This window comes from Procambarus clarkii, chromosome 67 (assembly GCF_040958095.1).
Source record: "Procambarus clarkii isolate CNS0578487 chromosome 67, FALCON_Pclarkii_2.0, whole genome shotgun sequence".
NCBI lineage: Eukaryota > Metazoa > Arthropoda > Malacostraca > Decapoda > Cambaridae > Procambarus > Procambarus clarkii.
The window spans coordinates 20,125-36,020 of NC_091216.1; positions in this window are offsets into that span (position 1 = coordinate 20,125).

Sequence of the window (15,896 nt, forward strand, 5' to 3'; positions counted from 1 at the left end):
GAGTGCATGTACTCACCCAGTTGGGCTTGAGTGTGTGGTCTCTTCCAGTTGTGCTTGAGTGCGTGGACTCCCCCAGTTGTGCTTGAGTGCGTGTACTCACCAGGTTGTACTTAAGTGCGTGTACTCAACCATTTGTGATTGAGTGCATGTACTCACCCAGTTGTGCTTGAGTGCATGTACTCAACCAGTTGTGCTTGAGTGCGTGTACTCGCCCAATTGTGCTTGAGTGCATGGTTTCCCCCAGTTGTGCTTGAGTGCGTGCACTCATCCAGTTGTGCTTGAGTGCGTGGTCTCTCCCAGTTGTGCGTGAGTGTGAGTACTCACCAGGTTGTTCTTGAGTGCGTGTACTCACCCAGTTTTGTTTGAGCGCTTGGTGTGCCCAAGTTGTGCTTGAGTGCATGTACTCAACCAGTTGTGCTTGGGTGCGTGTACTAACCTAGTTGTACTTGAGTGCGTGGTCTCCCTCAGTTGTGTTTGAGTGCGTGGTTTCTCCCAGTTGTGCTTGAGTGCATGTACTCAACAAGTTGTGCTTGAGTGCGTGTTTTCACCAGGTTTTGCTTGAGTGCGTGTACTCACCAAGTTGTTTTGAGTGCGTGTACTCACCAGCTTGTGCTCATGTGTGTGTACTCATCCAGTTGTAATTGAGTTCGTGGTCTCTCCCGGTTGTGCTTGAGTGCGTGAAATCACCTAGTTCTGCTTGAGTGCGTGTACTCACCTAGTTGTGCTTGAGTGCCTGTACTCACCCAGTTGTGATTAAGTGCGTGGACTCTCCAAGTTGTGTTAGAGTGTGTGTACTCACCAGGTTGTACTTGAGTGCGTGTACTCACGTAGTTGTGTTTGAGAGACTGTACTCACCCAGTTGTGCTTGAGTGCATGTACTCATCCAGTTGTGCTTCAGTGCGTGGTCTCTCCCAGTTGTGTGTGAGTGTGTATAATCACCAGGTTGTGCATGAGTGCGTGTACTCTCCCTTGTTGTGCTTCAGTGCGTGTATTCACCCAATTCCCCCAGTTGTGCTTGAGTGCGTGCACTCATCCAGTTGTGCTTGAGTGCGTGGTCTCTCTCAGTTGTGCTTGAGTGCGTGTACTCACCTAGTCGTGCTTGAGTGCATGGTCTCCCCCAGATGTGCTTAAGTGCTAAGTCCGCCCCAAATGTGCTTGAGTGCATGTACTCAAGGAGTTTTGATTGGTTACGTGAACTCACCAGGTTGTGCTTGAATGCGTGTACTCAGCCAGTTGTGCTTGATTGCATGGTCTCCACAAGTTGTGCTTGAGTGCGTGCACTCGCTCAGTTGTGCTTGAGTGCGTGGTCTCTCCCAGTTGTGCTTGAGTTCGTGTACTCACCTAGTTCTGCCTGAGTGCGTGTACTCACCTAGTTGTGCTTGAGTGCCTGTACTCACTGAGTTGTGCTTGAGTGCGTGTACTCAACCAGTTGTGCTTAAGTGCGTGGTCCCTCCTAGTTGTGCTTGACTGTAGTCTCCCCCAGTTGTGCTTGAGTGCGCGTACTCGCCAAGTAGTATTGAGTGCGTGTACTCACCCAGTTGTGCTTGAGTGCATGGTCTCCCCCAATTGCGCTTGAGTGCGTGTACTCAACAAATTGTACTTGAGTGCGGGTACTCACTCAGTTGTGATTGAGTGCATGTACTCGCCCAGTTGTCCTTGGGTGCGTGTACTCACCCAGTTGTCCTTGGGTGCGTGTACTCACCCAGTTGTGCTTGAGTGCGTTGTCTGTCCCAGTTGTGCTTGAGTGCTTGTACTCAACGAGTTGTGCTTGAGTGCGTGTACTCACCAGGTTTTGGTTGAGTGCGTATACTCACCTAGTTGAGCTTGAGTGCGTGGTCTCCCCCAGTTGTGCTTGAATGCGTGAACTCACCCAAGTGTGTTTGAGTGTGTGTACTCACCAGGTTGTTCTTGAGTGCGTGTACTCACCCAGTTGTGCTTGAGTGCCTGGTCTCTCACAGTTGTGCTTGAGTGCGTGTACTCATCTAGTTGTACTTGAGTGTCTTGTCTCCCCCAGTTTTCTTTGAGCGCGTTCTCTGCCCAAGTTGTGCCTGAGTGCATGTACTTAACCAGTTGTGCTTGAGTACGTGTACTCCCCTAGTTGTACTTGAGTGCGTGGTCTCCCCCAGTTGTGTTTGAGTGCGTGGTTTCTCCCAGTTGTGTTTGAGTGCGTGGTTTCTCCCAGTTGTGCTTGAGTGCATGTACTCAACAAGTTGTGCTTGAGTGAGTGTATTAACCAGGTATTGCTTGAGTGCGTGTACTCACCCAGTTGTTTTGAGTGCGTGTACTCACCAGCTTGTGCTTATGTGTGTGTACTCATCCAGTTGTGCTTGAGTGCGTGGTTTTTCCCAGTTGTGCATGAGTGCGTGTAATCACCTAGTTGTACTTGAGTGCGTGGTCTCCCTCAGTTGTGCTTGAGTGCGTGTACTCACCCAGTTGTGCTTGAGTGTGTGTACTCAGCACGTTGTACTTCGGTATGTGTACTCATTCGGCTGTGCTTGAGTGCGTGGTCTCTCCCAGTTGTGCTTGAGTGCGTGTACTCACATAGTTGTACTTAGGTGCATGGTCTCCCCCAGATGTGCTTTAGTGCTTAGTCCTCCCCAGTTGTGCTTGAGTGCATGTACTCAACGAGTTGTGATTGAATACGTGAACTCACCAGGTTGTGCTTGAATGCGTATACTCAGCTAGTTGTGCTTGAGTGCATGGTCTCCACAAGTTGTGCTTGAGTGCGTGCACTCACTCAGTTGTGCTTGAGTGCGTGGTCTCTCCCAGTTGTGCTTGAGTTCGTGTACTCACCTAGTTCTGCCTGAGTGCGTGTACTCACGTAGTTGTGCTTGAGTGCCTGTACTCACCGAGTTGTGCTTGAGTGCGTGTACTCTACCCAGTTGTGCTTGAGTGCGTGGTCCCTCCTAGTTGTGTTTAAGTGTGTGTACTCACCAGGTTGTGCTTGAGTGCGTGTACTCACCCACTTGTGCTTGAGTACGTGTACTCACCCAGTTATGCTTGAGTGCGTGGTCTCCCCCAGTTGTGCTTAACTGCGTTGTCTCCCCCAGTTGTGCTTGAGTGCGTGTACTCGCCACGTAGTACATGATTGCGTGTACTCACCCAGTTGTGCTTGAGTGCATGGTCTCCCTCAATTGCGCTTGAGTGCGTATACTCAACAGGTTGTACTTGAGTGCGGGTACTCACTATGTTGTGATTGAGTGCGTGTACTCGCCGAGTTGTCCTTGGGTGCGTGTACTCACCCAGTTGTGCTTGAGTGCGTTGTCTGTCCCAGTTGTGCTTGAGTGCATGTACGCAACGGGTTGTGCTTGAGTGCGTGTACTCACCAGGTTATTGTTGAATGCGTGTACTCACCCAGTTGAGCTTGAGTGCGTGGTCTCCTCCAGTTGTGCTTGAATGCGTGAACTCATCCAGTTGTGTTTGAGTGTGTGGTCTCTCCCAGTTGTGCTTGAGTGCGTGTACTCATTAGGTTGTTCTTGAGTGCGTGTACTCACCCAGTTGTGCTTGAGTGCGTGGTCTCTCACAGTTGTGCTTGAGTGCGTGTACTCTTCTAGTTGTACTTGAGTGCCTTTTCTCCCTCAGTTTTCTTTGAGCGCGTGGTCTGCCCAAGTTGTGCTTGAGTGCATGTACTCCACCAGTTGTGCTTGAGTACGTGTACTCACCTAGTTGTACTTGAGTGCGTGGTCTCCCCCAGTTGTGTTTGAGTACGTAGTTTCTCCCAGTTGTGCTTGAGTGCATGTACTTAACAAGTTGTGCTTGAGTGCGTGTATTCACCAGGTTTTGCTTGAGTGCGTGTACTCACCCAGTTGTTTTGAGTGCGTGTACTCACCAGCTTGTGCTTATGTGTGTGTACTCATCCAGTTGTGCTTGAGTGCGTGGTCTCTCCCAGTTGTGCTTGAGTACATGTAATCACCTAGTTGTACTTGAGTGCGGGGTCGCTCCCAGTTGTGCTTGTGTGCGTGTAATCACCTAGTTGTGCTTGAGTGCTTGGTCTCCCCCAGTTGTGCTTGAGTGCATGTACTCAACCAGTTGTGCTTGAGTAAGTGTACTCACCAGGATGTGCTTCAGTGCGTGCACTCACCCGATTGAGCTTGAGTGCGTGTTCTCCCCCAGTTATGCTTGAGTGCGTTCACTCACCCAGTTGTGCTTAAGTTTGTGGTCTCTCGTAGTTGTGCGCGAGTGTGTGTACTCACCAGGTTGTACTTGAGTGCGTGCACTCACCCAGTTGTGTTTGAGTGCGTGGTCTCTCCCAGTGTTGCTTGAGTGCATGTACTCAACCAGTTGTGCTTGACTGCGTGTACTCACCAGGTATTGCAAGAGTGCGTGCACTCACCCAGTTGTGCTTGAGTTCGTAGTCTCTCCCAGTTGTGCATGAGTGAGTGTACTAACAAGGTTGTACTTGAGTGAGTTTACTCACCCAGTTCTGCTTGAGTGCGTGGTCTCTCCCAGTTGTGCTTGAGTGCTTGTACTCACCTAGTTGTACTTGAGTGCGTGGTCTCTCACAGTTGAGCGTGACTGTGTGTACTCACCAGGTTGTACTTGAGTGCGTTTACTCCCCCAGTTGTGGTTGAGTGCGTGGTCTCCCCAAGTTGTGTTTGAGTGGTTGTACTCACCCAGTTGTGCTTGAGTGCATGGTCTCTCACAGTTGAGCGTGACTGTGTGTACTCACCAGGTTGTACTTGAGTGCGTTTACTCACCCAGTTGTGCTTGATTGCCTGGTCTCTCCCAGTTGTGCTTGAGTGCATGTACTCAACCAGTTGCGCTTGAGTGCGAGTACTCACCAGGTTGTCCTTGAGTACGTGTACTCACCCAGTTGTGCTTGAGTGCGTGGTCTCCACCAGTTGTGCTTGAGTTCGTGGTCTCTCCTAGTTGTCCTTGAGTGGGTGTACTCACCTAGTCATGCTGGAGTGCGTGTACTCACCTAGTTGTGCTTGAGAGCCTGTACTCACCCAGTTGTAATTGAGAGCGTGGACTCTCCAAGTTGTGTTTGAGTGTGTGTACTCACTAGGTTGTGCTTGAGTGCGTGTACTCATCCACTTGTGCTTAAGTGCGTGTACTCACCCAGTTGTGGTTGAGTGCGTGGTGTCCCCCAGTTGTGCTTGAGTGCGTGCATTCACCAAGTTGTGCTTGAGTGCATGGTCTCCCTCAATTGTGCTTGAGTGCGTGTTCTCACCAGGTTGTACTTGAGTGCGTGTTCTCACCAAGTTGTGCTTGAGTGCTTGGTCTCCCCCAGTTGTGCTTGAGTGCGTGCACTCACTCAGTTTTGCTTGAGTCCGTGGTCTCTCCTAGTTGTGCTTGAGTGCGTGTACTCACCTAGTCGTGCTTTAGTGCGTTTACTTATTAGTTGTGCTTGAGTGCGTATACTCACCAAGTAGAACTTGAGTGCATGTACTCAACCAGCTGTGCTTGACTGTGTGTACTCACCAGGTGGTGTTAGAGTGCGTGTACTCACCCAGTTGTGCTTGAGTGCGTGCACTCACCCAGTTGTGCTTGAGTGCGTAGTCTCTCCCAGTTGTGCATGAGTGAGTGGACTCACCAGGTTGTAATTGAGTGAGTTTACTCACCCAGTTGTGCTTGTGTGCGTGGTCTCCCCCAGTTGTGGTTGAGTGCGTGGTCTCCCCAAGTTGTGTTTGAGTGGTTGAACTCACCCAGTTGTGCTTGAGTGCGTGGTCTCTCGCAGTTGAGCGCGACTGTGAGTACTCACCAGGTTGTACTTGAGTGCGTTTACTCACCCAATTGTACTTGAGTGCGTTTACTCACCCAATTGTGCTTGATTGCGTGGTCTCTCCTGTTGGATAGTTCCAACATCGAATACAGCATTGTTGTATTATCATTACTTATTACTAACCATACTAAATATTGTAGTAAGTAAAATTAACAACTCGTAGTATTCTCCTGTACTAATAATTCATCTGTGCATTAGGCTAGAATTCTCACGTCACCTGACGCCAGTATTGCGTCAGATTTCTTTACAGTAAAACACATTATATTCAAATTGTGTGAGAATTAAATACGATTCTCCATAATTAAAGCATTCTGTATGACAACTGATTGCAGACGAATTGTTCTCTAACTAAAAGCCGTATAGAGCGTTAGAATCATAGCGTCTACCTCGCGATAGTGTTAACGTCATCAATGAATGCCATGGGGAGACATTAATTCCTCTCCCTTATATATTTACTCTTCTTAAATAGTTAAATAATAATATTTCGTTCCTCTAAATAATAAACCCGTCCAGTCTTTAGAGTTTCTAGCGCGAATGCGAGAAATATTAATGTTCAAGACAATAATTTGTGTTATGAACATCGACTCGGCGTGGGTTGGAGGGATGCCATCCCCGGCAGTCGGTACGCGGACACGTGCAGAGCCGGAAGGAGGCAAAACTGTGCTTACCGTACTCATAAACGACGCCATTGCCCAGCAAATCGGGCAGGTGTTATTCATCCGCAGATGAAAGCCGCCACTGTGAGGCGTGAACGACCTTGCAGATAATATCTTCAACTAGTGCTGGTGTTAAATGAGGGACCCCTAGACTTGGTTCCTGACGACATGTGATCAGCCAGCTTGAAACGCATCAATCCAGGATAGGTTCACCGGAGCCTGGGATGCGAAATTACGGCAATCTTAATACTTATACAGTGCCCACAGCTAAGTACCCTTTATTTGATGCATCATTTACAGGTTTAATAATAGCGGGGTGATTGTTCGTCACGCGGCGAGATAACACCTAATAACAGGTGATTAGAATTCCATCTGTAGATATCAATAATCTTGAATATGAATTGAGTAGTTAAATCAATTGCTACTGGTAGTTATTTATCTTGCAGCTCGAGAGACGAATTCCTCATGCTATTCTCCATGTTAACTATGCCATTCGTCAGTGTACCAGACTTGGAGATTAAGAGGACTTCCAGGGTTATCTAAAGGAACCTACTACAAGCTAAGGCTTATTTCTTTTTTATCCATATTCTAGCAATTTGATACATTCAGAATGTTTAATATTAATGTGTGATTTACTGTAACTCATTACTATGCTCATATTCATGTTCTTCTTTATATGAATAATATTATATTCAGCATTATTTATAGGATTAGATTATTATTAATTGAATTAGTGAACGAACCACACTGATTCCTGGACGTACTTACCTCCAGCAATAACCCCCCAATGTAGGTGTTTGAGGTTTGTTTCTTTAATAATACAGCCCATTAATTATTCTTATGATCATACTTTCTAGTCATATCCATAGTCACTGGTTTTCTCTAGAAATTTATCTAATGATCTGAAATTCTCAGTTTCCCTCTTTACTTTAAAAGCGGGTGGTCCTTCGTAATTTAATTTACTATTTTAATTATTAATTAATCAGAATGAAGCCCAAATATCCCACATCTCCCAGTTGTGCTTGAGTGCATGTACTCAACCAGTTGTGCTTGAGTGCGAATACTCACCAGGTTGTCCTTGAGTGTGTGTATTCACCCAGTTGTGCTTGAGTGCGTGGTCTCCACCAGTTGTGCATGAGTGCGTGGTCTCTCCTAGTTGTCCTTGAGTGCGTGTAATCACCTAGCCATGCTTTAATGCGTGAACTCATTAGTTGTGCTTGAGCGCCTGTACTCACCCAGTTGTGCTTGAGTGCGTGTACTCACCCAGTTGTGCTTGAGTTCGTGTACTCGACCAATTGTGCTTGAATGCGTGGTCTCCGCCAGTTTTGCTTGAGTTCGTGGTCTCTCCCGGTTGTGCTTGAGTGCGTGTAATCACCTAGTTCTGATTGAGTACGTGTACTCACCTAGTTGTGCTTGAGTTCCTGTACTCACCCAGTTGTGATTGAGTGTGTGGACTCTCCCAGTTGTGTTTGAGTGTGTGTACTCACCAGGTTGTGCTTGAGTGCGTGTACTCATCCAGTTGTGCTTAAGTGCGTGTACTCACCCAGTTGTGGTTGAGTGCGTGGTGTCCCCCAGTTGTGCTTGAGTGCGTGCACTCAACAAGTTGTACTCGAGTGCGTATACTCACCCAGATGTTCTTGAGTGCATGGTCTCCCTCAATTGTGCTTGAGTGCGTGTTCTCACCAGGTTGTACTTGAGTGCGTGTACTCACCAAGTTGTGCTTGAGTGCGTGGTCTCCCCCAGTTGTGCTTGAGTGCGTGCACTCACCCAGTTCTGCTTGAGTCCGTGGTCTCTCCTAGTTGTGCTTGAGTGCGTGTACTCACCTAGTCGTTCTTGAGTGCGTTTACTTACTAGTTGTGCTTGAGTGCCTGTACTCACCCAGTTGTGCTTGAGTTTGTGTACTCGCCCAATTGTGCTTGAATGCGTGGTCTCCACCAGCTGTGCTTGAGTTCGTGGTCTCCCCCAGTTGTGCTTGAGAGCGTGTACTAACCAGGTTGTACTTAAGTGCGTATACTCCCCCAGTTTTGCTTGAGTGCGTGTACTCACCCAGTTGTGCTTGAGTTCGTGTACTCGCCCAATTGTCCTTGAATGCGTGGTCTCCACCAGTTGTGCTTGAGTGCATGGACTCTCCCAGTTGCGCTTGAGTGTTTGTACTCACCAGGTTTTACTTGAGTGCGTGTACTCATCCAGTTGTCCTTGAGCGTGTGATCTCTCCCAGTTGTGCTTGAGTGCGTGTACTCACCTAGTTGTACTTAAGTGCGTGGTCTCCCGTAGTTGTGCTTTAGTGCGTGATCTGCCCCAGTTGTGCTTGAGTGCATGTACTCAACGAGTTGTGATTGAGTGCGTGTACTCACCAGGTTGTGCATGAGTGCGTGGTCTCCCCCAGTTGTGCTTGAGTGCATGCACTCACCCAGTTCTGTTTGAGTCCGTGGTCTCTCCTAGTTGTGCTTGAGTGCGTGTACTCACCTAGTCGTGCTTGAGTGCGTTTACTTATTAGTTGTGCTTGAGTGCCTGTACTCACACAGTTGTGCTTGAGTGCATGTACTCACCCAGTTGTGCTTGAGTTTGTGTACTCGCCCAATTGTGCTTGAATGCGTGGTCTTCACCAGCTGTGCTTGAGTTCGTGGTCTCCCCCATTTGTGCTTGACAGCGTGTACTAAACAGGTTGTACTTAAGTGCGTATACTCCCCAAGTTTTGCTTGAGTGCGTGTACTCACCCAGTTGTGCTTGAGTTCGTGTACTCGCCCAATTGTCCTTGAATGCGTGGTCTCCACCAGTTGTGCTTGAGTGCATGGACTCTCCCAGTTGCGCTTGAGTGATTGGACTCACCAGGTTTTAATTGAGTGCGTGTACTCATCCAGTTGTCCTTGAGTGTGTGGTCTCTCCCAGTTGTGCTTGAGTGCGTGTACTCACCTAGTTGTACTTAAGTGCGTGGACTCCCGTAGTTGTGCTTTAGTGCGTGATCTGCCCCAGTTCTGCTTGAGTGCATGTACTCAACGAGTTGTGATTGAGTGCGTGTACTCACCAGGTTGTGCATGAGTGCGTGTTCTAACGCAGTTGTGCTTGAGTGCGTGGTCTCCCCCAGTTGTGCTTGAGTGCGTGCACTCACCCAGTTCTGCTTGAGTCCGTGGTCTCTCCTAGTTGTGCTTGAGTGCGTGTACTCACCTAGTCGTCCTTGAGTGCGTTTACTTATTAGTTGTGCTTGAGTGCCTGTACTCACACAGTTGGGCTTGAGTGCATGTACTCACCCAGTTGTGCTTGAGTTTGTGTACTCGCCCAATTGTGCTTGAATGCGTGGTCTCCACCAGCTGTGCTTGAGTTCGTGGTCTCCCCCAGTTGTACTTGAGTGCGTATACTCCCCCAGTTTTGCTTGAGTGCGTGTACTCACCAGCTTGTGCTTATGTGTGTGTACTCATCCAGGTGTGCTTAAGTGCGTGGTCTCTCCCAGTTGTGCTTGAGTGCGTGTAATCACCTAGTTGTACTTGAGTGCGTGGTCTCCCTCAGTTGTGCTTGAGTGCGTCTACTCACCCAGTTGTGCTTGCGCGCGTGGTCTTTCCCAGTTGTGCTTGAGTGTGTGTACTCATCACGTTGTACTTGAGTGTGTGTATTCAGCACGTTGTATTCAGCACGAGTGGTTGAACAACTGGGTGAGTTCAACCACTCAAACACAACTTGGGGAGACCACGCACTCAACCACAACTGGGGGAGACCACGCACACAAGCACAACTGGGTGAGTAAACTCACTCAATTACAACCTGGTGAGTACACTCAATCATGCACAACTGGGAGAGACTACGCACTCAAGCACAACTGGGTGAGTGCACGCACTCAAGCACAACTGGGTGAGTACACGCACTCTAACACCACCTGGTGAGTACACGCAGTCAAGCACAGCTGGTTGAGTACATGCACTCAAGTTCTACTTGGTGAGTACACGCACTCAAGCACAACTGGGGGAGACCACGCACTCAGGCGCAACTGGGGGAGACCACGCACTCAAGAATCATTGTGTGAGTACACGCACTCAAGCACAACCTGGTCAGTATACACACTCAAACACAACTGGGAGAGACCACGCCCTCAAGCACAACTGGGTGAGTACACGCACTCAAGCACAACCTGGATAGTATACACACTCAAACACAACTGGGAGAGACCACGCACTCAAGCACAACTGAGTGAGTGCACGCATTGAAGCACAACTGGGGAGACCACGCACTCAAGCACAACTGCGTTAGAACACGCACTCATGCACAACCTGGTGAGTACACGCACTCAATCACAACTCGTTGAGTACATGCACTCAAGCACAACTGGGGCAGATCACGCACTAAAGCACAACTACGGGAGACCACGCACTTAAGTACAACTAAGTGAGTACACGCACTCAAGCACAACTGGGAGAGACCACACACTCAAGGACAACTGGATGAGTACACGCACTCAAGTAAAACCTGGTGAGTACAAACACTCAAGCGCAACTGGGAGAGTCCATGCACTCAAGCACAACTGGTGGAGACCACGCATTCAAGGACAATTGGGCGAGTACACGAACTCAAGCACAACTGGGTGAGTACACGCACTCAAGCAAAACTGGGGGAGTATACGCACTTAAGTACAACCTGGTTAGTACACGTTCTCAAGCACAACTGGGGGAGACCACGAACTCAAGCACAGCTGGTGCAGACCACGCATTCAAGCACAATTGGGCGAGTACACAAACTCAAGCACAACTGGGTGAGTACATGCACTCAAGCACAACTGTGAGTACAGGCACTCAAGCACAACTAATAGGTAAACGCACTAAAGCACGACTAGGTGAGTACACGCACTCAAGCACAACTAGGAGAGACCACGGACTCAAGCAAAACTGGGTGAGTGCACGCACTCAAGCACAACTGGGGGAGACCACGCACTCAAGCACAACTTGGTGAGAACACGCACTCAAGTACAACCTGGTGAGAACACGCACTCAAGCACAATTGAGGGAAACCATGCACTCAAGCACAACTTGGTGAGTGTACGCACTCAAGCACAACTGGGGGACACCACGCACTCAACCACAACTGGGTGAGTACACGCACTTAAGCACAAGTGGATGAGTTCATGCACTCAAGCACAACCTGGTGAGTACACACACTCAAACACAACTTGGAGAGTCCACGCACTCAATTACAACTGGGTGAATACAGGCTCTCAAGCACAACCAGGTGAGTACACGCACTCAATCAGAACTAGGTGAGTACACGCACTCAAGCACAAGCGGGAGAGCCCACGAACTCAAGCACAACTGGTGGAGACCACGCATTCAAGCACAATTGGGTGAGTACACGCACTCAAGCACAACTGGGTGAGTACAGGCGCTCAAGAACAACTAATGAGTACACGCACTCCAGCATGACTAGGTGAGTACACCCACTCAAGGACAACTAGGAGAGACCACGCACTCAAACACAACTGGGGAGTACACGTACTCAAGGACAACCTGGTGAGTACTCGCACTCAAGCACAACTGGTTGAGTACATGCACTCAAGCACAACTGGGAGAGACCACGCAATCAAGCACAACTGGATGAGTAAACGCACTCAAGTACAACCTGGTGAGCACACACTCACGCTCAACTGTGAGAGACCACACACTCAAGCACAACTGGGTGAGTACAACCACTCAAACACAACTTGGGGAGACCACGCACTCAACCACAACTGGAGGAGACCACGCACTCAAGTATAACTAGGTGAGTACAAGCACTCAAGCACAACTGGGAGAGACCACGCACTCAAGCAGAACTGGGTGAGTAAACTCACTCAAGTACAACCTTGTTAGTACACTCACTCATGCACAACTCGGAGAGACTACGAATTCAAGCACAACTGGGTGAGTGCTCGCACTCTTGCACAACCTGGTGAGTACACGCAGTCAAGCACAACTGGTTGAGTACATGCACTCAAGCAACACTGGGAGAGACCACAAACTTAAGCACAACTGGGTGAGTGAACGCACTCAAGCATAACTGGGGGAGAACACGCACTCAAGCTCAATCGGGTGAGTGCACGCACTGAAGCACATCCTGGTGAGTACACTTACTCTAGCACAACTGGTTGAGTACATGCACTCAAGCACAACTAAGGGAGACCAAGCACTCAAGCACAACTAGGTGATTACACGCACACAAGCACAACTGGGTTAGACCACGCACTCAAGTACAACTAGGTGATTACATGCACTCAAGCACAATTGGGAGAGACCACGCACTCAAGCACAACTGGATGAGTACACACACATAAGCACAAGCTGGTGAGTACACGCACTTATAACAACTGGGTGAGTACACGCACTCAAGCAAAACCTGGTGAATACACGCACTCAAGCACAACTTGTTGAGTACATGCACTCAAGCACAACTGGGAGAAACCACGCACTCAAACACATCTGGGGGAGACCACGCACTCAAGTACAAAAAGGTGAGTACACGTACTCAATCACGACTGGTGGAGTACATGCTCAACTGGGTGAGTACTCGCACTCACGCACAAAATGGTGAGTACACGCACTCAAGCACAACTCGTTGAGTACATGTACTCATGCACAACTGGGGAAGACCACGCACTCAAGCACAACTGGGGAGACCACGCACTCAAGCACAACTAGGTGATTACTCGCACTCAACCACAACTGGGAGAGACCCCGCACTCAAGCACAACTATGTGATTACACGCACTCAAGAACAACTGGGAGAGAGACCACGCACTCAAGCTCAACTGGGTGAGTATACACACTCAACCAAACTGAGTGGGTACACGCTCTCCAGTAAAAACCTGGTGATTACACGAACTCAAGGACAACTGGGAGAGACCACACACTCAAGCCAAACTGGGTAAGTACACGCACTCAAGCATAACTGGGTGCAGGCGATGAGTCACAATAACGTGGCTGAACGTTCTTTCTCTCTTCTCCCTTTTTCTGTTCATTGTCTTCTACGCTCCCTTGCTATCCTCTTCTTATTCCTATTACTATCTCCTTCGGTGGTTATAATAGGAGCTGCCTCGTATGGGCCAATAGGCCTGCTGCAGTTCTCATTACTACTATCCCCTACACCTGACTTTCCTCCTCAGCTCTCTCTTGCCTATTTAATGCCTGTCCCTACCTGTCCTCATCACAATCGACTTGAGAATGGTCCAGGACGGACCGAAACGTCGTCGTCCTTTCAATTTCTAGTGTGTGGTCTGGTCAACATAACTGGGTGAGTACACGCACTCAAGCACAACTAGGTGAGTACAAGCATTCAAGCAAACCTGGTTGAGTACGTGCACTCAAGCACAACTGGGAGAGACCACGCACTGAAGCACAACTGGGTGATTACACGCACTCAAGAACATCATGGTGAGTACACACACTCACGCACAACAGCGAGAGACCACGCACTGAAGCACAACTGGGTGAGTGCATGCACTCAAGCCCAACTGGGGCAAACCACACACTCAAGCTCAACTGGGTGAGTACACGCACTCAAGCACAACGTGCTGAGTACACGCATTCAAGCACAACTCGTTGAGTACATGCACTCAAGCACAATTGGGGAAACCAAGCACTCAAGCACAACAAGGGGAGACCACTCACTCAAGTACAACTAGGTAAGTACACGCAGTCAAGAACAACTGGATGATTACCGCACTCAAGAACAACCTGGTGAGTACACACACTCAAGCACAACTGGGAGAGACCACGCACTCAAGCACAACTGGGGGAGACCATGTACTCAAGCACAACTGGGGGATTACCCCGCACTGAAGCACAACTGGGTGAAAACACGCACTCAAGCACAACTGGGCAAGTACACGCACTCAAGCACAACTGGTTGAGAAAACGCACTCAATAACAACTGGGTGAGTACACGCATTCAAGTACAACCTGGTGAGAACACGCACTCAAGCACAATTTAGGGAGACCATGCACTCAAGCACATCTGGGTGAGTACACGCACTCAAGTATAACTTGGTGAGTACACACACTCAATCACAACTCGTTGAGAACATGCACTCAAGCACAACTGGGGCAGACCACGCACTAAAGCACAACTGGGGAAGACCACGAACTTAAGTACAACTAATTGAGCACACGCACCCAAGCACAACTGGAAGAGACCAAGCAATCAAGCACAGCTGGATGAGTACACGCACTCAAATATAACTTGGTGAGTACATATACTCAAGCACAACTGGGAGAGATCACGTACTCAAGCACAACTGGGTGAGTACACGCACTCAATCACGACTGGGGGTGACGACGCATTCAAGCACAACTGGGTAAGTACACGCATTCAAGCACAATTGGGCGATTATACGCACTCAAACACAACTCGTTGAGTACATGAACTCAAGAACAACAGGGTGAGTACACGCACTCAAGCACAAATGGTTGTGTACACACACTGAAGCACAACTGGGAGAGACCACGCACTCAAGCACAATTGGGTGAGTACACGCATTCAAGCACAACTGGGGGAGACCACGTACTCAAGCACAACTGTGGAAGACCACGCACTCAAGCACAAATGGGTGCGTACACGCACTCAAACATAACTGGGTGAGTACCCGCACTCAAGCAGAATCTGGTGAGTACATACACTCACACACAACTGGGAGAGACCACGCATTCAAGCACAACTGGGTGAGTACAGGCACTCAACCACAATTGAGGGAGACCATGCACTCAAGCACCACTGGGTGAGTACACACACTCAAGTACAACTTGGTGAGTACACGCACTCAAGCACAACTGGGGGAGACCACGCACTCAATCACAACTGGGGGAGACCACGCTCTCACGCACAACTGGGTGAGTACACGAACTTAAGCAAAACTGGATAAGTGCACGCACTCAAGCACAACCTGGTGAGTACACCGGTCAAACACAACTGGGAGAGTCCACTTACTCAATCACTACTGGGTGAGTACAGGCACTCAAGCACAACTGGGTGAGTACAGGCACTCACGCACAACTAGGAGAGACCACGGACTCAAGCAGAACTGGATGAGTGCATGCACTCAAGCACAATTGATTGAGATCATGCACTCAAGCACAACTGGGTGAGTATACGCACTCAAGTACAACTTGGTGAGTACACGCACTCAAGTATAACTTGGTGAGTACACGCACTCAAGCACCACTGGGGGAGACCACGCACTCAACCACAACTGGGTGAGTACACGCACTTAAGCATAACTGGGTGAGTACACGCACTGAAGCACAACCTGGTGAGTACAGGCACTCAAGGACAACTGGGTGAGTACAGGCACTCAAGCACAACTAGTTGAGTACACACATTCAAGCAGAACTAGGTGAGTACACGCACTCAAGCACAACCGGGAGAGATCACGCACTCAAGCTCAACTGAGTGAGTGCACTCACTCAAGCACAACTTATGGAGACCATGCACTCAAGCACAACTGGGTGAGTACACGAAATCAAGCACAACGTGGTGAGTACACGAACTCAATCACAAATCGTTGA